Raw genomic sequence first — 23,142 nt, forward strand, 5'->3', positions numbered from 1 at the left:
GTCTTGGCTGACATTTACTTGTACATCAAAACAGGGCATACATTTTTTTCATACTGTGGGTCCTTGGCATGCACAAATTAGTTGCCCCACTGCATACAAAAGTGCGTCAAAGGAGTTGTGAAGTACTTAGGGATGCTTTAAGGATGTAAAAGTCTTTCTTGTTACTTGAAAATTATGTCTGTGAGGTTAAATGAGCAAGCATCCAATATCTATCCGGTGACGAGCCTGATCATTGGCTCAGATTGCAACTCTTCTGAAAACTGTAGCATGCCAGTTGAGCATACTGCTATTACAGTGCTAGCGACACTGGTTCAGTTCACACTGCTGCTTTTCAGGAGTTTGTACGTTCTCCCAATTACCCTCCCCGGGATTTCCTCCACATGCTCTGGTTTCCTCCCAGATGTAGCAGTTAATAGGTTGTTTGGTTACTTGGGTGTAATTGGATGATGTGGGCCCATCCGACCACTGGGGCCTGCTACCATGGTGTATCTCTAAATGAAAGTATAAATAAACACTCACAGCCCTGTTGTACAAACTGGATGGATTTCAAGCTGGGCTCTGAGTATTATACAGTGGCATAAAGAGATACAGCACTTACAAACTAGCCTTTCAGTCCACTGACGTGGAAGTGCTCAAGGAAGCCCATGCAGCCACAGGGAAGGTGCGAACTCCACACAGACAGAAAACAAAGGTTGGGATTGAGCATGGGCCATCGGAGCTGTGAGGCAGTAGCTGTACTAGCTGTGCCAGCGCGCTGCCCTGCTCCATTTTATGAAACAATTCTCTAGGAAGCCGCACTGTCTGCAGTCAGGATAAAACCTGATTTATACTTCTGTGTCAATGCGACGCCGTACGTACTGCGTTGCCGCAAACCCACCGCAGAGCCGACGCGAATCCCTACGCCAGAGCCTGCGTTGCTGCGACGCGCACCTCTCCCAAAATGTAACCGCGTGTCTCAGCAACGCAGACCGTAAGAACTGTGACTGGTCCACTTGGTAGCATTGCATTTCATCCTACGCTGCAATAGCTTCCCATTGGGCGACTGAAGGGCAGGGAAGGAACTCTGGCTGCAATGCTTTCCATAAAGCTTTACAGACCTCCGACATTATGGAGGACACATTTCGCTTTTACGAGAAGAGACGCTTGCGTCTTGTTTACCCAGATTACCATGACCATGAAGCCTTGCACGGGCAGGTGTGCGCACATGCGTGACGTGCGTGAATTGCAGACCGACACAGACTCATCAACGCACAAGTATAAATGCTCACAACGCGCGTAGGTCACTTGCGCAGGTTACGGCGTCCAGTTAACGCAGAAGTATAAATCAGGCTTTAAGGTGCATATCCTGGCTTCAGTCAACATTGCAGTGAGACATTTACAAGTTACTCTCCATGTAAAGTATTTTCCTGCATTATGCCTATTATCTTTTACATGCTTAATAACTCAGTTTGCACAGCTGTAAGAACTATTCTGCTTTTTTTCAGTAAATGCTACCTTACAGGAGAGTGGGACTATGAGATCTCATCTATTCTTTGGACATGCACGTCACTACTTTAATTACTCTAACATAATGTTGAATTTGAATTTCCCATCCCTGGCCAGAGGCCCTGCCTGCCTTTGGTCCTCATCCCACAGCACCTGGATGACCTGCCCTTTTGATGTCAGAATGCCTACAGAGAGCTGCTCAGCTGATGTGTGTCCTGGGTTCTATCTTTGACAGACTCTTTTGAATCAGCGGGGATCAGACATCTTTTCAGCCCTATATGTCAGCCTGCAGCTGCCAATCATTTTGAAGTTCAGTTTCCACTCCCCAGGGCCATATTCCCTTTTTAAATAACATCCATGGCTCATAAATCAAAATGTTATAAAACCATTACTCTGGCCCACAGAGCTTCTGAATAGCTTCCTTGCCTCAGTTTTGATTTTCTGTGTCCGAAACTGCACTGAATCCAGACCCTCCGCTACAATGTAAAGTGAAATGAACTGAATACCATATTTTTAAAGAAATATAGTCTAATGAAAGGGATTTTATTTAGCAAGACACTTTATCTTGGAAGTGCTGGCTTGTTCTCACCATCATTGGATTTCTTCAATTTTGCTATACTACAGATGTTCACAGCTGGACTTCAGTCGTACAATTTGTTCTCACTTCCTCTGATGAGAGGTCACCTTTGGCTCCATATTCCTCAGAAAGGAAGAGGAGCAATCTGTGGCATCATTTTCCAGCAGGAAGTGTGCCTGATGTTATGTAGTAACGAATAAAGGAGACAGTACAAACTTGCATAAATTATGCAGGTTGTCGGCTTTCTCTACATGAATGATTTCAGTTGCGAAACGCACTGAAAAAGTTATCACAACTAAACTGTGAAAGCAGCATTAAATTATCATCAAAGCCAGTTCTCCTATAAATATGTTCATACAATATTCTTATGATTCCCACTTGAATACTAGCAATCTTATTCTTGTGATATGATTGTTTCATGAAATTAAAATTTGGAATGAGTGGTTCTGTCACTGTGTAAAATGACTAGCATAACCAGATTAGCCAGATTAACTAGAATCATTAAAGGATATTTCTTGCAACTAAGGTGATCTGGGGATAAGTCATCACATGCCACCTGATTGAAGCTGCAATTATTGGAATTTAGAGTAGCTGAAAACTTTTATGGAAGCCTTGAATCAAAAAAGCATGTAGTGCTCTGGACTTGTTTCCCTTTATTTTTTATTGCTTTTGTAAAGCCTGCTTCTGGTGTCAGGTAGAGCAGGAAATGAAGTGAAGTAACCTTAGCAGGCACTGGAGTGGGAAAATAACCCATCCATCTCTTTATTGTATTCAATGCCAGATTCATGAGGTGAAAGGACTATGTTGCAAATGTTGATGTCATTCATTTCCTTTCTCTGATGAATTTATATGGCATTTAGTGTCTTTGAAGTGTCAGCCTGTTATAGTTTTTTTCATGATCTGAGCAATCTCAGTGGAAATCCTTTCCTTCAAAATGTTGTTATTTCTGCTCTCCTGATATTTTCATCTCGCTTTGAAAACATCTTTCCCTGATTTTGTTCACTCTGCTGTTTATAGGCATCCTATAAAGAAAATGAAGCTGTGTTTGTGACCCACCTTCCTCACGCTGAACAAGGTCTTTAATAAAGCCACTTGCGAATTCGTGACCAGTGAACCTACTGACTTTGCATTCATCCGCATGCACCACATACTTTGGGTTCATGGAACATAAAAACCAGAACAGCACAGCACCATACCGGTCCTTTAGCCCATAGTATTGTGCCAACCCTGCAATAACTCCAAGATCAGTTTAACCTTTTCCTCCTACACATCCCTTCATTTCCCTATCATCGATGTGCCTATCTAAAAGTCTCCTGAATGTCCCTAATGATCAGCCTCTAACACCACCACTGGCAGTGCATTTTATGCACCTATCACTCTCTTTGTAAAAGACGTTCCTCTGAAATCCCCCTATATTTTCCTTCAAACACCTTAAAATTATGCACCCCCCCCCATACTGGCCATTTCTGCTCCAGTTAAGAGCCTCCATTATCCATTATCTTTCCATTACCTATGCCTCTTATCATTTTATACACGTCCATCTCATCTCTCACCTTCCTCCTTCCTTTCTTCCCCTCTCATCTTCCTTCTCTCCACAGAGCAAAGCCTTAACTTGCTAGATGTGCTCTCCGATCCAGATAGCATCCTGGTAAATGCCCTCTGCACCCTCTGTAAAGCCTCTAAATCCCTTCAATAACAAGTGTTCACACTTGTGAACTTGTGTTCAAGTGTGGTCTTGAACTAAATCCCCAACTAATAAAAGCCCACACACCATATCCTTTCTTAAGCACGGCAACTTCAAGGGATCTATGGACGTGGACCCCAAGGTCCCTCTGTCGGCAAGAAATTCTGAATCTGTGCAGCCAACTTTCCTTGGATTTCGTGCCTCCTGACTTTATGAATGAGCCTACCATGGGAATACTTGTCAAATGCCTTTATTAAAATCCATATACACCACCTCCACTCTTTTGCCTTCATCAAGTTGCTTTGGCACTTCCGAAAGAATTTTCTGTCTTCGTGGGTTCAAGTGCTTTCATTTGCTTTTCTCTCCTTGTTAACTCTTCCAGTCTGTGATCTGACAAGATGGATAGATTTGCCTGGATTTCTTTCACTGCTGTTCAGACAGGCACTGATTCCATTCCTCTATATCCCTTTTTGTGGTACAGTGTCATTTCCCTCATATTACTAATTTGAAGATGCTATATGAAGATCATACTGTTAGGTTGAAGATTTTGTTCTATTTTCTAAAAAAAACAAAGGTTCATATTTTGATTAAATTCCTAGTCAGGAGTGTTGTCTACCAGTCAATGTCTTGGCTTGTTCTGAAGGATTTCCCAGATATGTTGGTATTTATCCTGGTATTTCTCCCATTTCCCTCAACATACCATATATTGTTATTTCCCCAAGCACATTTTAACCCACCTCTTGGATCCACATATCTATCACTGCCAGCTCTTGCTTCATCCCTTCCATATTTTTATGCTGGCTGTCTCCTCTCTGCTTTTCATCCCGACGAAGGGTGAAATGCCCACTGTCCATTTCCTTCCATAGATGCTGCCTGACCCGTTGAGTTCCTCCAGTTTTTTGGCTATTGCTTTAGACTTTCAACACCTGCCCTCAAAAGACCATAAGGCCCATCTGACAATTGACTCCATACTGCGAGTAACATAGGTTTCATTAATGTATTGAATGGAGCAGACTATGCTGCTATATTTGAATAGTAGAAAATCCCACTCTACCATTCCCCTATAATTAAGCTTCTTAGTTCACTGATTGTAATCAATTATCCAAATGTATATCATGTTTTGTTAAATTACAGAATGATAATTGGCCATTAATCTAATAGTGATTGAATGGACTGATGGAATAATTCATGGCTATTGAGTAAAGTCAAGCAATAAAATGTTCATGAATTGGTTAGGGCACTTTCAGTCAATATTTAATTACTTCAACTATTTTCTGTTGCTTATGGGATTCTGCATTTTGTGGCATTTTCCTATTTCATCCCTAGTCAGTTGAGTGCCTGCTTCTAACTGCAATCTGATGTGGACATTTCATTCCCACATATACCCAGACACTTTTAAATCACAGAGAGAATTTCAGTATTCTACAAAATCCAATACCTAACATTACTTAATTACCTCCTATTGGATTATCACTAAATCTCTGTCATTATAGTTTGAGATGTGATTCACATTATTGAGCATTCATTAGATTCTGTGTTTCATATTTTATGCTAGCTGGACAAACAACTCAGGGTTCTCTAAATGTTAACTTGTAGGTTGAGTCAGTGGTAAGCAAGATGAATGCAATGTTAGCATTCATTCCCAGAGGGCTACAATATAAAAGCATGGATGTAATGCTGAGGCTTTATAAGGCATTTCTCAAACCATATTTGGAGTATTGCGTCAAGTATGGCCCTAGCATTAACACCTTCAATCTATATGGATACATCAGAGCCTGGTCCCACTAAACCTTCAGGAATAGTGTTCGGCACTAGAGGGTTCCTTTGGTACACTGTCTGGAAAGTATTCTCTCCGAGATGCCAGCCCATTCCTTTACTGGATCCCTCCTTAGTTTTGTTTCTTTTCTTCTCTGTTTGATTAACCACAAGCTTACTTTTTAAAGATTTTCCTGCCCCCCACCGTCTCATTTGAAATGTCCATCTTCTTCACACTTGCAACGGAAAATACCAGTCGCCCCTCTAGTCAAAAGACCCTTTTCCTCTGCATCGTGAGTCCTACTGGTGGGTCGAGTTTCCAAATGGACATATCACGTTTAGCTGAAGCATTAGCAGACGTCCATTGAATTAGCTCAGCTCGAAGGTTTTCCACCTCATTCCTCAAAAGCTCCACCTCTTTAGTATTAGCAGCAAAGGCTACCACTGAAGACACTACTCAGTGTTTGGAAATGTCCCACATCTCAATCACGTTTTCCTCCTCTCTAACTAATTTGAGAAACTCGGTAGAAGATGGAGGAAGGCGCACCTTGGGGCCGTTTGAATATATAGAACAAACACGTCATGTGACAACGCCCCCTTCACAACTTGCTTCATCCTCAAGCAATTTCTCTCAGGCAGTTGAATGCCCCCTTTTGTGGCACAATAAGTGCAGCAGCTTCTCCAGCAAGAAAATGTAGGCAGACAGCTTCCCTCCTTCCTCCTGGAATGTGCACCTGAACTTCATCATCAGATCGGCTGCTCTTTCAGCAATGCCAAAAGCATCTTTCATAGCTTGCGAGTAATTAGATTCAGGGGAGAAGATTTAGGACGGAGATGAGGAGAAACTGTTTTTCCCAGAGAGCGGTGAATCTGTGGGATACTCTGCCCAGGGAAGCAGTTGAGGCTTCTTCACTAAATATATTTAAGAAACAGTTAGACAGGTTTTTACATAGTAAGGGAATTAAGGATTGTGGGGAAAAGGCAGGTAGATGAGCTGAGTTTATGGACAGATCAGCTATGATCTTATTGAATGGCGGGGCATGCTCGATGGGCTAAATGGCCTACTCCTGCTCCTATTTCTAATATTCTTATGTTCTTATGGCTCATGGAATTTCTGCCTTTAGGAGCCTCACCAGATCAACCATTGGACCCTTTAAACTCTCTACTAGTCTCTGTTTTTTATATTACTTTTGCATTGCCATTCACTCAGAAACTGAGATGTCTGCTCACTCCAAGTCCCATAATCTTCTTCTCCATCGGGGGTGAGCTTGACTCCAGAGAACACTCTCAGCCAACGATAACTTTGACATTTATCAACCACTGATGTCATAGTTGAAACCAGCTCAGAATTTAAACCAACCACTAAAGGACCATTTCACATCAGGCAACTCTCTTCCCTCACTTCGCAGAAATGAGAACGACCTGTCTTTAAAGACTTCACCCTCAGCTATCTTCCCCACTTCTCCAAAGATATGGATTGCCCATGGTCCCACCTCTACAGGGTCTCCTAATGTACCGTGCAACACGACTTTAGTCTATGTCACTGCTGGAGTGGACTAACACAGTATCCTTACCGGCTGTCTGGTCAAAGTGCCATTCAATCAGTGTAACTTTCCCCAACACTTCCACAGAACTCAGCACTCCAATTAGCAGTTCATCAGGGCTTCAAATATCCACCTCGCTCAGAACACGTGTATTATTTGTGGATAATTTCTTTGAATCACACCAAACCTTAATCCCTGTGGCGTGCATAATAGAGTATCTTAATCATTTTCCCCAACACTAGTTTATGCACAGGTTTAAGCACACAAACCGTTTAATCAATTCTAATACAGCAGTCACACAGCATCTGAGAAATCCCCAGAGGAGGGTCCCCACAAATGTAATCCCCTCATCGGACTCGTATGCAAACTTGGCTCTTTAACTATCTCTGCTGACGCTCATGTGACCCAGCAATGAGAATGCCTCCTTTCATAAACAATATACTTCTCGGGTTGGTGTGATTTGGAGTTCAACCAAACAGGAACAGCGTGATGTTCCGGCTAAAGAAACCTTGATTTGAGCGAATGCTCTGTAAATACTGCCCATACACAATTATCGGTTGGCAAGGAATAAGAGATTGTACACTGCATAAAATTATAAAGAAGGTATATTTACTAATTTTAGCTTTACCGAACAGTTATTAGGAAAAAGAAAAGAGAAGAAAAGGGCCTATTGCAATCAAACCAGCCCAATGTGTACATGACCGTTGGAGCTCATAATAGAGTATTCGGGAGTGTGATTCTTACTCACGCATTGGGCCCACGGTCTGCATGAAACCACCCGCCACATTTTCAAACTCCCCTCCAAGACCGTTTCGAGCATCCGGCTCTCTCTCTCTGGAGTATTTCCCTTTCTCTTTGGAGCCATTCATCTGCACCAAGAACATCTTGGAGCACCTTCCCTTCTCTCTCTCGCTCCATAGCTACGGCCAAAAGGCCCCAAGCCAGACCACTGGCTGTCACAAAACTCTCTCCGGGCCCTCTCTCTCGGACTTTCTCCAGATCCCAACATCCTGATTGGCTGACACCACATTCCTAAATCCAGCAGCAGGGCTTCTTACCTTTAGTTGAAACCAAACCATTCTACCAGCAGGATACTCTGCTTTTCCAGGAAACTGCTAATATAAACTACCTCACAGCATAGCATTAGAAACCTTAACCAGGGAATTACACATGTATAATTCTCCATCCCTTATAGATCTCCTCTGCACCTTCGCTAGAACTATCACTTCCTTACTCTAGTGTAATGACCATAAGAGTACATCGTACTTTAGTTATGCCCTGTCTTTCAAAAATCACTAGGCTCTGGAATGGTTCCAGACAATTGGAAAGTTGCAAATGTCACTCCACTCTTCAAGAAGAGAGAGAGACAGAAAGGAAATTATGGTCCTGTTGGTCTGACCTCAGTGGTTGGGAAGATGTTGGAGTCGATTATTAAGGATAAGGTCTCAGGGTACTTGGAAGCACACGATAAAATAGGCTGTAATCAGCATGTTCCTCAAGGGAAAATCTTGCCTGACAAATCTGTTGGATTTCTTTGAAGAAATTACAAGCAGGATAGACAAAGGAGAATCAGTTCATGTGTGTACTTTGATTTTCAAAAGGCCTTTGACAAGGTGCCACACCCAAAGCTGCTTAACAAGCTACGAGCCCATGGTATTACAGGAAAGATTCCAGTATGGATAAAGCAGTGGTTAATTGGCAGGAGGCAAAGAGTGGGAATAAAGGGAGCCTTTTCTGGTTGGCTGCCAGTGGCTAGTGTGTTCTACAGGAGTCTGTGTTGTGACCAATTCTTTTTACATTATATGTCAATGATTTGAATGATGAACTTGATGGCTTTGTTGCAAAGTTTCCAGAAGATATGAAGATAGGTGGAGGGGCAGGTAGTTCTGAGAAAGTAGAGAGAATACAGAAGAACTTAGACAGATTAGGAGAACGGGCAAAGAAATGGCAGATAGACTACAGTGGTGGGAAGTGTATGGTCATGCACTTTGGTAGAAGAAATGAAAGGGTTGACTATTTTCTAAATGGCGAGAAAATACAAAAATGTGAGGTGGAAAGGGATTTGGGAGTCTTTGTGCAGGTTAATTTTCAGGTTGAGTCTGTGGTGAGGAATGCAAATGCAATGTTAGCATTTATTTCTAGAGGAGTGGAATATAAAGCAAGTATGAAATGTTAAGACTTTATAAAGCACTGGTGAGGCCTCACTTAGAGTACTCTGAGCAGTTTTGGGCCCTTTATCTTAGAAATGATGTGCTGAAACTGTAGAGGGTTTAAAGAAATTTCATGCACATGATTCCAGGATTGATTGCCTGGTCATATGAAGAACGTTTGATGGCTCTGGGCTTGTATTCACTGGAATTCAGAAGAATGAGTGGTGACCTCATTGAAACCTGTCGAGTTGTGAAAGGCCTTGATAGAGTGGATGTGGAGAGGATGCTTCCAATGATGGGAGAGTCTAAGATTAGAGGATACGACCTCGGAATAGAGGGGTGTCTTTTTAGAATGGAGAGGAGGGGCTTCTTTAGCCAGACAGTAGTGAATCTGTGGAATTCTTTGCCACAGACAGCTTTGGAGGCTAAGCTTGTATGTATTGTTACGTACCCCATAACTGGGTTGCCAAACCAGCAGAAATGGATCACTCAGTTGGAGTCTAGAGTACTAGAACTAAGAAAGTTTTATTAAAGAAACAAGCAACACAGTAATCGAAAGGATAATAAATGCAACAGTTCCGCGATGATAAACACACATGTGCACAGAATTAAGATAACAGCATCAATCAAGCTCTATCGTTGTCTGGTAAATGACCAAATTTCAAAGTGACTCAAAGTTCAGTCCAGTTTAGTAGTTCAGTTTGCAGTAATTGTTGCCATGGCGATGGACAACGTGGGGGAAGAGAGAGAGAGGGAACAGGAACAACTGATCATTCAGACACGGCTTCACTCACAGACCGGCGATATTGCTCACAAGCAGCTTTTGGGCGGGTCCTTGGTGATGTCACCTGAGGTCACCGACTGTGACCCCTCCTCCAGATGCGGTCGATCCTCTGCAGTGAACCCGGCACCCAGGCAAGGGCGGACACACACCGGGTTCCCGCTGATCGTACCTTTCCACCCTGGCCGTTGTCTGGTACTTCCCACCGACTCGTGAGAAGCGTACCGCTTCCAGGGTCTCGTTACCTCGGGTGGCGTGTGTGTCCTGCCTTAGCGAACCGGTCCCTTTTTATCCCCCTGCTGGGGTATCGTCTGTCCATCACTTCAAACAGTTCAAGGTTCAAAGGGGGAGCCGCTCCAGACAGCTCTCTCTCCCCCGTCCCTTCATTACACATCTCCAGACGCTGCTCCATTGTTCCTTATCTCTCCTTCCCCTGAGGGCAGGTGGCAGACCACTTGCTGATGTCACTGATGCTAACCCAGGCCAGCAAACATCTTAATTTTATGTGTATTCTCGTCACACTTCCCCCCTTTAAGGATTTTTACCGGGAGGTAAAAATTACAAACATGAATACATTATTTGATACATACACAAATATACATCTTTAACAGCTATTTGGCTAACACAGCGAGTTTGAACCTGTCAACACCTTGACAGACAGTCACCACATTTTCTGTTCCTTTTACACGTGTTATTAATAATCCCTTAGACCAGGCTCCAACTCAGCAAACTTCATAGTGGCCAAAAACACTGATGAATTGCGACCAATGTAACCTCTCATTTGGTTTTGTCCCGGACCACAATAACAAGGGTCGTCCCATTCCGACTCAATTTTCTCTCGCAAGGGCTTAGTAGGAGGGGGACGGGTATTGACCGCAGAGTTATTGCAAAACTTCCTGCAGTACCCCACCATCTCCAAGAGCCTTCTGAGGGCCCTCTTGTCTGTCGGGGTTGGGAGGTCAGCGATAGCCTGCACTGTAGCTTGCATTGCTGCCAGCTGCCCCTGTGTCACCACAATTCCCAGGTAAGTGACCTTCGTGTGGCCAAATTCATTTTTTTCAAGGTTCACTATCAAACTGGCTTCAGACAGCCGTATTAAATTGCCAGTACACACCTTTGTGTTCCTCAGCCCTTTAGTCACTGAATTACTCATTAAATATGGGTGTTGTTTACTAGGCTGCCCTATTGTAACAACAATCACCCAACGTCCCAGTTCTTTGCATTGCCTCGGGACAATCAAACACACGGGTGCGAGTCGTTTAATTACTTCTTCTAAAGATTCGCTTTGTTCGGGGATTAAGGGAGAGACCTTATCAGTAGACCTGGTCAAAACAATAGCCTTCTCCCATCTGACCGATCCCATCCTAATCTTTCCAAAATGGTTTTTTCCTCTTATCAGGGGGCCCCTAGCTTCATTGATTTCCACGCTAACACCGACTAGGTTTGTTAGCATATCAAAAGTCGGTGACCATCTCAGTTCGCGTCGGTCATGATCAATAACATTTTTCCCCCTGGGCAGCCGGTAAATCTCTTTCATGATTCCACCAACTGTTTCCTCCAGCACCGCAAAATGTCCACCGGGGGGGTACCTCGTGGGCCATGTTAAAAACCTCATCCCCATAACTCTTTTGCACCACCCCCCATTCCTCATCTGCGGGTACTGTACTTGATTTCCCTTTTTTCCTTAGCACTTCCTTCTCCACACAATAGTCTACTAGTTCCCTTGTTAAAGCTGTGTCAGAGAGAGCTGTCTCTGCCACAACCACCAGACCCTCGTCTCGCTCCTGCGTCTGCACAAATTCTTTCCTGGCTACTGCTACGTCCGTCCCAGCTCCCTCACTACCTCTTGTCTCACTACACCCTGTCTCATACAAGGTTGGCAGAAACGTTTCAGCTAAATTCACTATCGCGGGCCCGTGATGAACCTGTGAGTCCATGGGCGGGGCCTCAATGCTGGCAGGCTAACCTGTCAATCTCACGACTGGGAACACGATTCCTCCGGCGATGTCATTACCGAGCAAGACTTCCACGTCTTTCATCGGTAATTCGGACCTCATCCCGATCGTGACTAGTCCAGAGACCAGGTTGCTTTGTAAGTGTATCTGGTGCAAAGGGACTGACTCTGTCCCTTCCCCAACACCTTTGACCTCTACCTCCCCAGTCTGGGTCTCTGAGCGAAATTCTAATACACTCTTCAGTATTAGTGACTGACACGCTCCCGTGTCTCTCCAGATCCGCACTGGAACTGGTTTTAACCTCTCCTTCACTGACACCAATCCGGCCGAGATAAACCTCTTGCGCCCTTCCTGGACTTTTTCAGACCTGTCCTTCCCTAGCGGTTCGCTTAACAGCTCGATACAGCCATTCAAAATTTCCGCTTTTCCTTTCCCCGCCTCCTTCCTTGGGGCAAAGCACCTGGACGCAAAGTGTCCGGCTTTCACACAATTATAACAGACGACCCCAGGAGACTTCCTACCAGACTGCTCCCGGTCTACCTTATCCTTTTCACTAGTCCCCGGCTTACTTTCTGACTTTTCTGGCGGACTCTCCCCTCCGTCCTGACTACCCTTCTGGTAGCCTTTACTCGGGGAAAACTTCATTTTATGCGTCAACGCATACTCATCCGCTAACTTAGCAGTTGCGGCTAACGTGGCTGCCTCTTTCTCATTGAGGTAGGGTCTCATACCCTCAGGGACACAACCTTTAAACTGCTCAATCAGGATCAGTTGTAGCAGTCTGTCATAATCCCCCTCTACCCCCTTTGAGGCGCACCAACGCTCACAATATGTTTGCATCTCACGGGCAAACTCCAAATACGTGCGGTCCCACTGCTTCCTCACATTCCAGAACCTCTGCCGGTATGCCTCCGGGACCAACTCATAAATCCTGAGGATGGCCTCTTTCACCACCTCATACCTCTGGGCATCTTCCGCGGACAAAGCTGAGTAAGCTTGTTGGGCTTTCCCTTTCAGTACACTCTGAAGTAAGACAACCCACTTATCCCTCGGCCAGTCCTGACTTATAGCCACTTTTTCGAAGTGGAGAAAGTACCGATCCACGTCGGTATCGTCAAATGGGGGAACCAGCCTAACCTCCTGGGTCGCCCGGAACCCTCCACCTTGGTTCGGCACGAGCCCCTGCTCGGCCCTTATCTTTAACTTCTCCAGCTCAAATTCCCTTTCCCTCTGTTTCTCCTCTCTCTCCAACTGTCTGTCCCTCTCTCTCTCTTCTCTCTCCAACTGTCTTTCTCTCTCTTGCCTTTCTACCTCTTTCTCTTTCTCCCGCCTTTCTAACTGCTTCTCTTCGTGTTCTAACTGCTGTACCCAGAACTCGTGCTCGAGTCTCAGTTTTTCAAGCTGTACCTGTACTGCGTCTCCAGGAGGTTTTTCAATAGACACCACCCCCAGCTCACCTTGGGGAAACACACCTTTAGATACATAGTGCTCTACAATAGCTCTGTGTATCTCCTCTCTCCTCACTGTCGACTTCACCTTAGCAAGATTCAACCGTTTGGCCACAGCTATCAATTCCGATTTCCTGGCATCCTCTAATGCCTCCAAGGTCGGCGCCTTTATAAATTCCTCATCTTCCATTTCTGCTGTTTGTCTTTTCTTTCTTTCGGGAATTTTAACCCAATCAATTTACTCCATCCCAAATTTAGCGTTCAAAATCCCGGATGAGCCCCCACTTATGTTACGTACCCTGTAACTGGGTTGCCAAACCAGCAGAAATGGATCACTCAGTTGGAGTCTGGAGTACTAGAACTAAGAAAGTTTTATTAAAGAAACAAGCAACACAGTAATCGAAAGGATAATAAATGCAACAGTTCAGCGATGATAAACACACATGTGCACAGAATTAAGATAACAGCATCAATCAAGTTCTATCGTTGTCTAGGGGTAAATGACCAAATTTCAAAATGACTCAAAGTTCAGTCCAGTTCAGTTCGCAGTAATCGTTGCCATGGCGATGGACAACGTGGGGGAAGAGAGAGAGAGGGAACAGGAACAACTGATCATTCAGACACGGCTTCACTCACAGACCGGCGATATGGCTCACAAGCAGCTTTTGGGCGGGTCCTTGGTGATGTCACCTGAGGTCACCGACTGTGACCCCTCCTCCAGATGCGGTCGATCCTCTGCAGTGAACCCGGCACCCAGGCAAGGGCGGACACACACCGGGTTCCCGCTGATCGTACCTTTCCACCCTGGCCGTTGTCTGGTACTTCCCACCGACTCGTGAGAAGCGTACCGCTTCCAGGGTCTCGTTACCTCGGGTGGCGTGTGTGTCCTGCCTTAGCGAACCGGTCCCTTTTTATCCCCCTGCTGGGGTATCGTCTGTCCATCACTTCAAACAGTTCAAGGTTCAAAGGGGGAGCTGCTCCAGACAGCTCTCTCTCCCCCGTCCCTTCATTACACATCTCCAGACGCTGCTCCATTGTTCCTTATCTCTCCTTCCCCTGAGGGCAGGTGGCAGACCACTTGCTGATGTCACTGATGCTAACCCAGGCCAGCAAACATCTTAATTTTATGTGTATTCTCGTCACAGTATATTTTAGGCAGAGGTTGATAGATTCTTAATTGCCCAAGTCATGAAGGGATACGGGGAGAAGGCAGGAGTTTGGGGCTGAGAGGAAAATTGGATCAGCCATGATGAAATGGAGGAGCAGACTCAATAGGATAAATGGCCTAATTCTGCTCCTATATCTTATGGTCTAGGATTTTGGACTTTGAGCACAAGTGGATAGGAGCAGGATAGACTTTTCAGCTCTTGAGTCTGCTCCCTATTCAACAACATGATGAGTGAATTTCTAAATCAGACATCATGTTCCTGTTCTACTCATCCTTTGAGTTATTTAACAGCCAGAGATCTACTGAGCTCTGCTTTGAATGAAAATATTTGCACCTTCGTGACTCCTCAGGGTGGACAATTCCAAGACATATTAAACCTGATTCTGATTCTAAAGATCCAGAACTTCTGAGTGGAAATATTTCTCCTCACATTAGTCCCTGTAACTACTTTATTGAGGCGTCTAATAATTTTGTATATTTCAAAGAGGTCACCTCTCAAAAACAGAGGCAGGCGTTTTCAATTTCACCTCATATGATAGACCTGCCATCCCAGGAACTGGACTGATTAATTTTTGCTGCACTTCCTTTGTAATAAAGACATGAAACTAACACTGTATACATAAAAGTCTTGTCTGAGGCAACGTGCACTCTTGCACTCAAAGTCAACGGTAAAGAAAGTGACGCACAATTTGTTTTCTGAATTGCCTTTACTAAACACAACCTTGTCTCTGTCAATAGAGGCACATATCCTGTGTGCATTCTTAACGACCTTTTCTATCTATGCAGAGAGAAACCAAAGTTAACTTAACAAGTTAATGACCCTTCATCAGAACTTAACCATCCCTTCTGATGAAAGGCCTTTGAACTGAAATGTTAACTGTTTCTCTTTCTGTTGGAATAAGGTAAAAAAATGTTGGAAACACTTAGCAGGTCATCTGTCAATAGAGAGGCAGGGTCAATACTTCAGGTCAGGGACCATTGATCAGGTCTGAAGAAGGTCCATTGACCTGAAATGTTAACTCTGTTTTACTTTGCACTGATGCTGTCAGACCTGCTGAATATTCCCAGTAATACCTATCTCATTGTCTCAGCCTTTAGAAGACCCTTCATTAAATCTCACTTTAACCTTCACTGATCTGAACAGGAACTGCTTTTCCATCTCCTCCTAGACTGAAGATCCCTTATTCCTGACATCATTCATATCTTCAAGGTCCGATAATTTTTCCTGAAATATGGACCTCAAGCTTTTCACAGCAGTCCACATGCGGCCCTCATGGTAATTTTTAAGGTTTAACAAGATTTGCCCTCTGAAGCCAATATTTATTAAAATTGCTTTATTGCTTTCCCTATATTTTTAAGGATTTACGAGTAAATACCTCCACATCCCTATGCTTCTACAGTTCAGCACAAATAAAGTATTATACAACCTTCCACAGAAAGCTGCAGATTTGACTGTATACAACCCTGTAATTGGACTATTCATGCCTGGAGGCTGAAATAGACCTGGGACCTGCCCTGTGCTAAAAGGGCTCCTCATGGACCCAAACAGAGCTGGGCCAACTGCAGCTTTCCCAGCCCTGAGAATGCCTGCGCTCACGGAGAATGGTGAAAGGAACATTTGTTTGATTTAATTGCAGTACAGTGCTTTAAGAGCTATTAAGTGTGTGAACTTGTCAGTGTGTGCTTGTGTGGGATTTTGTGTATGTGTATATATATATCTGTCCGTGTTTAACATTTTTAATTGTGTTAATATTATTCTCTTTCTTAGATGTTCTAAGTGATGGGCTGGCTGCTGGTGTAGTGGCATCAGCACTGGACTTTGAGACGGATGGTCCTGAGTTCGAATCCGGCCAGGGCCCCAGCCTGGGCAGCAGCAGCATCTGAGCCTGGCAACCTATTCCGTGTCTTTCCACAAAAGCCCTGTGGACAACTACACTGTCCACAGGGTCGCCATGAGTTGGTGGCACTCAATAACAAGTAATTTTAAGTGTTTGTGAATGGCAATGCCGTGAAACAGGGGTCGCCAACTTCCCAGCCGTTAACGTCACTCTGATCATGCATCCACCATGTAGGATGCCCTGAGTGGGAGCTGGTAGTCTTTGAGTAAAAGACCATGTCTGGGCTCACACAGGAAGAGACGGTTTTACACAGGTAGGCGAGTTCCATCTTAAGCCTGCCTTTTTTGGCAACTCACCTTTTAGCAAGTGTTTCAGTAAACATTGTTCAGCAAAAGAGATTTACCAAAATGACTGGAGGGAAGATGAATTCCAGCTTTTTGAGCAGCCTAAATTAGTTATGGTTGCTTTCCCCAGATCAGAGAATCAGAATCAAGATTTATTATCACTGACATATGTCATGAAATTTGTTAGCTAGTGGCAGCAGTACATTGCCATACATTAAAAAATGAAATAAGCTACAACTAAAAATGTATAACATTTCATAAAGAGAGCAAACGTGAGGTAGCGTTCGTGGGTTCTTGGTCCATTCAGAAATCTGATGGCAGTGGGGAAACAGCAGTTTCTAAAACATTAACTGTGAGTCTTCATGCTCCTGTAACTCCTTCTCGATGGTACAAATGAAAAGAGGGCATGCCCTGGATGGTAAGGCTCCTTAATGATGGATGCCATCTTCCTGAGGGATCAACTATTGAAGATTCCCTCGATTTTAGGGATGCTAGTGCCCATGATGAAGCGTATAGACCTTCTGCAGCTTTTTCTGATCCTGCACATTGGCTCTTCAATACCAGATGTTGTCCAACTGGTCAAAATGCTCTCTATGGTACACCTGTAGAACTTTGGTGACCTCCCAAAGACTCTAGCAAATACTGTAAGATTTGAGAGAGGTGATTAAAATGTGAAGTGTTTAGAAAGAGTTAATGAAGGGGAACTGCTTCCAAAGCTACAGTAAGTGGTAGGTGACAGGAGTTTACATTTAGATTAGATTAGATTATGAGGACACGCAGTCCTCTTTTATTATCATTTAGTAATGCATGCATTAAGAAATGATACAATGTTCCTCTAGAAAGATATCACAGAAACACAAGACAAACCAAGGCTAGAAAAAACTGACAAAAAGCACATTATTATAGCATATAGTTACAACAGTGCAAAGCAATACCGCAATTTGATGAAGAACAGACCATGGGCAGGATAAGAAAAAGTCTCAAAGTCTCTTAAAAGTCCCACCATCTCACGCAGATGGAAGAAGGAAGAGAAACTTCCTTCCTGCCATGAGCTTCCAGCGCCGCAAACTTGCCGATGCAGCACCCTGGAATCACCCGACCACAGCCGACTCTCGAGTCCGTCTGAAAACTTCGAGACCAGCCCTCCGACACCAAGCACCGAGCACCACCTCTGCCGAGCGCTTTGACCCCAGCCCCGGCAACAGTCAATAGGCCTGTTGCCTATTGGGGCCTTCCCCTCTGGAGATTCTCGATCGCACAGTAGCAGCGGCAGCGAAGCGGGCATTTCAGAAGTTTCTCCAGATGTACGTCCGTGCTTCTCACGTCCGTCTCCATCAAATCAGGATTGTGCACGGCATCCTACTTCACAAATATGATATAATTTTGGAGCGGCCGCGTGCGCTGCGTCACACCACCATCTTCTCCTCCCCTCCATTTTTGAAATGATTGACAAAAGAACCCAAGATGACAACGGGTCATGCATTTTCATTCTACGAGAGTTTGCAGTATAGAAAGCACTGCCTGGTGGGTAAGGAATATTTGTTGCTTTGAGTAGAGAGGTGGATAAATATGCAAAGAATAAATTCTTCAGGAGTGAGAGGAAGGAGCAGGAGTGTAGGAAAAACTGGTTTGGCCTCCTCAGGAGTCATCAGAGAAACAATGGGCCAAATGTCCTTTAAATGCACCTTTATGCAACTCTGTACAACTAGCCAAGGAAGATCTCTTATGCAGAGTTCATGTTTTGAAACAGAATTTATTTGTCGACTGAAAATGAAGAAAGTTTGTTATCTTTTAAGTACATCCATCTGGTATATAATTAGAGTAATTTTTTTGTGTGTTTAGTGCATTTGGTGGGAAATTGAATTTTTAATTGTTCCCATGGCATGCTCCACCTGCCCACTACATTAGTGTTCAATCTCACTGATGATCTTTTCTATCATCTGGCTGTTTCTCATTAAGCATCGTGAAGGCCAATTAACACTTTGATTCCACATTGCTGTAATTTTAGTCTCCCTCTGCTACTCTGTACCCTTTTCTCAGTCTGATTTTCATACCCGCTTCGTAACCCCTCGGTTCCGAAGGATTCAGCAGTTTATCTTTGTCCAGGCATAGACTGATCCATGTTGGTAGAGTGACTGAGGCCCTCGTTGGTCAGGGTCAACCATGGATGTTGCATCTTAGCTATCGAGATACACAAGCCTGGGCAGTACGATACGGAGAGCAAGCTGCTGCCCATGTAGCAAGCTCCCCCTCTCCATGCATCTGATGAACCCAAAGAAATGGCATAGACTGATATAGTTTGGCACCAGGAGTTACCAGTCAGTGTTGAACTCAACGCAGGACTACCTTACGGACTCCAGCTCTGGATTTTTCCTCGGGATTTGCTCCCAAAGCCTTCCCCATGAGTGGGTATAGCCGCAAGACAGCAGAGGGTTGCGGTCAGAGTTTTCCTTCTAGACGAGCTGCCAGCCACAGCTGACGAGCCCCTAACTGGTAGAACTTGCTGATTTTCCTGCCGTAGGAATGATTTCTCTTTCACCTCATGCCTCCTTCTATTCCCCATGAAGACCAAGCTAACAACAAATGTTCCAGATAATTAAGTACTGTATTTTGCAGTTGCTGATATTTGTACATGCCTAAAAACCACGACAGAAATGATCTTACTATGCATTTATTGCTATTATTTTTGACAGTTCTTTCCTTAGACACAAGAAATCTGATTGTAATGCCAGCAACCACTAAACATAAGAAATTATAAGTGTGCCATCAGTGTGTGTGTGTTGCCAAATGGGTGATAACACATATTTTCCATGAAACTGATTATATTTAATCCGGGAAAAAATACATAAACTTCTGTAGTAACTCAACGTGTCAAGCAGCATCTGTGGAGGCAAGGGCAATTCAAAATCAACTTTATTCATAAAAACATGAAGCAAAAGGATGGTTTGGTTCGAGACTCTGAATCAGGGTTGTGAGTGTAGAGGGAATGTAGTACAAAGAGATGAGAGGGAGTGATGAGGCAAGAGGCTGCGGGGTAAGGGGTGGAATCAAATGAGGTGAGGGATGATAGACAGATGGAACCAAATAGCGAGGGAGAAGTGGAAGGATACTACAGAGGATGGAAGATGATATGGAATCAGATAAGGGAGGGATTGGGGTTAGGACCAGATAGGGTAAATCTAGATAAGGGGGATGGTGCTGGAAAGGAAATGCGAACAAAGGGAAAGAGAGAGCCCGGGAGGACTGGTAGGAGTGGGAAAGGAACAACCCGAAAATGGTTCAAAGGTTCCATTTAATACGGAGAATGTGTACAGTATAACCTGAAATTCTTACCCTCCGCAGACATCCACGAAACAGAAGAAAAACCTCCCAAGAATGAGTGACAAAAAAATGTTAGAACCCCAAACAGCCCTGCCCATCCCACCTGCCTTCCATGCGCAAGCAGAGGCAAAGCGTCAACCCTCCCCCCTCTGCTCCTCCCTCTTGCTCCAGCAGGAAGCGTCAGCACCCACCACCCGTCAAGCAGTAGCAAAGCTTCCAAAGAGTAGCCACGATCTGCAGTCCAACAAAAAGTATTGTTCGCAGAACAATTCGACATGCCGCAGGCTCTCTCTCTCTCACTAACAAGGGACGGAGAGGAGTTCCCTTCCACAGCGAAGGGGGGAGACCAGCAAACCTCTCACTGTTAGGATATTACAGTCTGCTGCATTGCCCTTATTCTGAGCTTCTCTGACTTGAGAATTGGCAGCAAACTCGCCCTCACCCTCGAGAGAGAGCGAGTGTGGAGGTCTCCGGCAGTCGAACCTGCTGTCACGATGTTCCGATCTCCCGTGACGCCTCAGTTACTTACACCAGTGAGAAATCATGTCCTCTGGGCTGTGCTAGACTGCACCCCATTGGCGCGCGTCTACCAGGCCACTCCTGCAGATAGCAAAAACGGCCGATTGGCGAGCTCCAGGAGCAGGGAACCCACCACCGTGAAGAACCGCAATTTGAGGGCAGCTGCAGATCACGGACTCTGCCAGGACCCCAGCCACCTTGAAAAGGGAAAGAAAAGAGACATTATAGAGAGGAATTTAAGTTGTTTAACAGTTGAGCTTGAAGAAGTTGTTCTTTGGTGATTTCTTAGCTCCACCTCTTGGAAAATTCAATGTTCATACCATTGGAGGTATACCATTCAAGTGGAATATGAGGCATTGCTATTCTAGCTTGCAGGTCCTGGAACAAACCAGATACTGCCGGAAACACTCAGCAGGTCAAGCAGCATCTGTGGAAAGGAAAATACAGTTAGGGTTTCAAGTCAATGACCTTTCACCAGAACATGATAATTCAGCTCTTTTACTCTCTCAATGGGCACTGCCTGACTTACTCAACATCTTCTCTTTTCATCCACCTTAATGGTGGGAAAATAAAGTGACCAAAAAAATAAGTATCCAAAGGGCCATACAAACAACAAAGAAAGATTCAGTTATACCGCACTTTCACTTTTTGGGTAATCCCAAAGCAATATGATGCTCTCAGAGTAATTGACATCATTGTAATATAGGACATCTGAAAGACAGTTTGTCGGCAGCAAGATCTCCCAGCTTGCATTATGCTTAGGGTCAAAGCAGCAAAGATTATTTTGGGCAGCATACAAGTGTCGCCGCTCTTCTGGGACCAACATTGCATGCCCACAACTCATTAACCCAACTGTACGCCTTTGGAATGTGGGAAGAAACCAGATCGCCTGGAGAAAACCATGTAATCATGGGGAGAATGTACGAACACTTTACAGACGGTGGCAGGAATTTAATTCCAATTTTACAGTTGGATACTGTAAAACATTGCACTTACTGCTATGCTATCGAAGACCAGACCCCACCAATCTACCTATATAGATTGTATCTCATACTGTAAATAGGCTATACCAGGGACCAGGCAATATAGAAAGTATTGAGCAATGAAAATGCCAGTCCAGCAACAGTATCACTATTATGCTCCGTACCCTGGATGCCAATCGATTGGGCAATGGGAAATGTCTCAGCTGGCTGCATGCACAGATACAGAGAGGAAGGGGAGGAGAAGATGGCGGTGTGACGCAGCGCACACAGCCGCTCCGAATGGTATCGTATTTGTGAACTAGGATGTGGTGCACAATCCTGATTTGATGAGGACAGCCGTGAGAAGCACGGAGGAACATCTGGAGAAACTTCTGAAATGCCTGCTTCACTGCTGCTGCTACTGTGCGAAAGAGAATCTCTGGAGGGGAAGGCCCCAATTCCTCGGCTTTGCCTGTTGCCTGTTGCCGGGGCCAGGGTCGAAACACTCGGCAGAGATGGTGCTCAGTGCTCGGTGTCGGAGAGCTGGTCAGAGGCTCGAAGTTTTCGGACGGACTCGGAGTCGGACTGTGGTCGGGTGCTTCCAGGATGCTGCATCGGCAAGTTTGTGGCGCTGGAAGCTCATGGTAGGGAGAGTTTCTCCCTTCAACTGTCTACGTGAGATGATGGGACTTTCGAGAGACTTCGAGAATTTTTACTGTGCCCATGGTCCGTTCTTCTATCAAATTATGGTATTGCTTGCACTGTTGTAACTATATGTTATAATTACGTGGTTTTGGTCAGTTTTTTTAGTCTTGGTTTCTCTTGTGTTTCTGTGATATCATTCTGGAGGAACAAATTGTGTCATTTCTTAATGCATGCATTACTAAATGACAATAAAAGAGGTCTGTGTGTCCTCATAATCTAATCTGATCCAATCTAATCTAAAGTTCCGTTTAGTTCAGGCTTCTGGTATTCCGTTACGAGAGAAAAACGGAGATTGTTCGCTGCCTTAAAAGACACCATGTTGCTCATGGGAATTAGAGGAGGTGACATTAACATTTGGGAATATGTGAATCCACTTGCAGAAAATAAAACCTTCACACCTCACAAATATTGCCTTAACAACTCTAACCTCAGCAGAGCAGCATCTCACTGGCGTGTGAAATGTCATTATCCGCCCATCTTCCAAACTGAAGGTAGGAAGACAAGTGAGGAAAAAAAAGTATGATGCAGAGATGAAAGTGAGATTACAAGCAGCACGCAGACAGGATGAAAGACAAAGCAGCGTATAAAAAAAAACTGGGATTGGGAGATGATCAGGGAAGAAGAAGACAGTCTGTAGGAAAGTCTTTCCCAATTGTCTGCTGGAATAATTTCCTGGAAATGTGCTAACAGAGATTCTTCCAATATCCAGGCAAGTTACTATTGTTTCTGTGGTGAGTGTATGGTAGTGGAATTTTCCATGATAGATTGATAACTCATTTTTCACATACAGTCATTCTCAATAACAAATTGAAATTAAACTTTTCCTCGAAGCACTCACCTCCATTTTCTTCCCACAATCAACACACTGGAGATTTTATCAGCAACTTTGATCACAGTAATGCACTA

Source organism: Mobula hypostoma, chromosome 26, assembly GCF_963921235.1.
Source record: "Mobula hypostoma chromosome 26, sMobHyp1.1, whole genome shotgun sequence".
In the NCBI taxonomy this organism is placed as follows: domain Eukaryota; kingdom Metazoa; phylum Chordata; class Chondrichthyes; order Myliobatiformes; family Myliobatidae; genus Mobula; species Mobula hypostoma.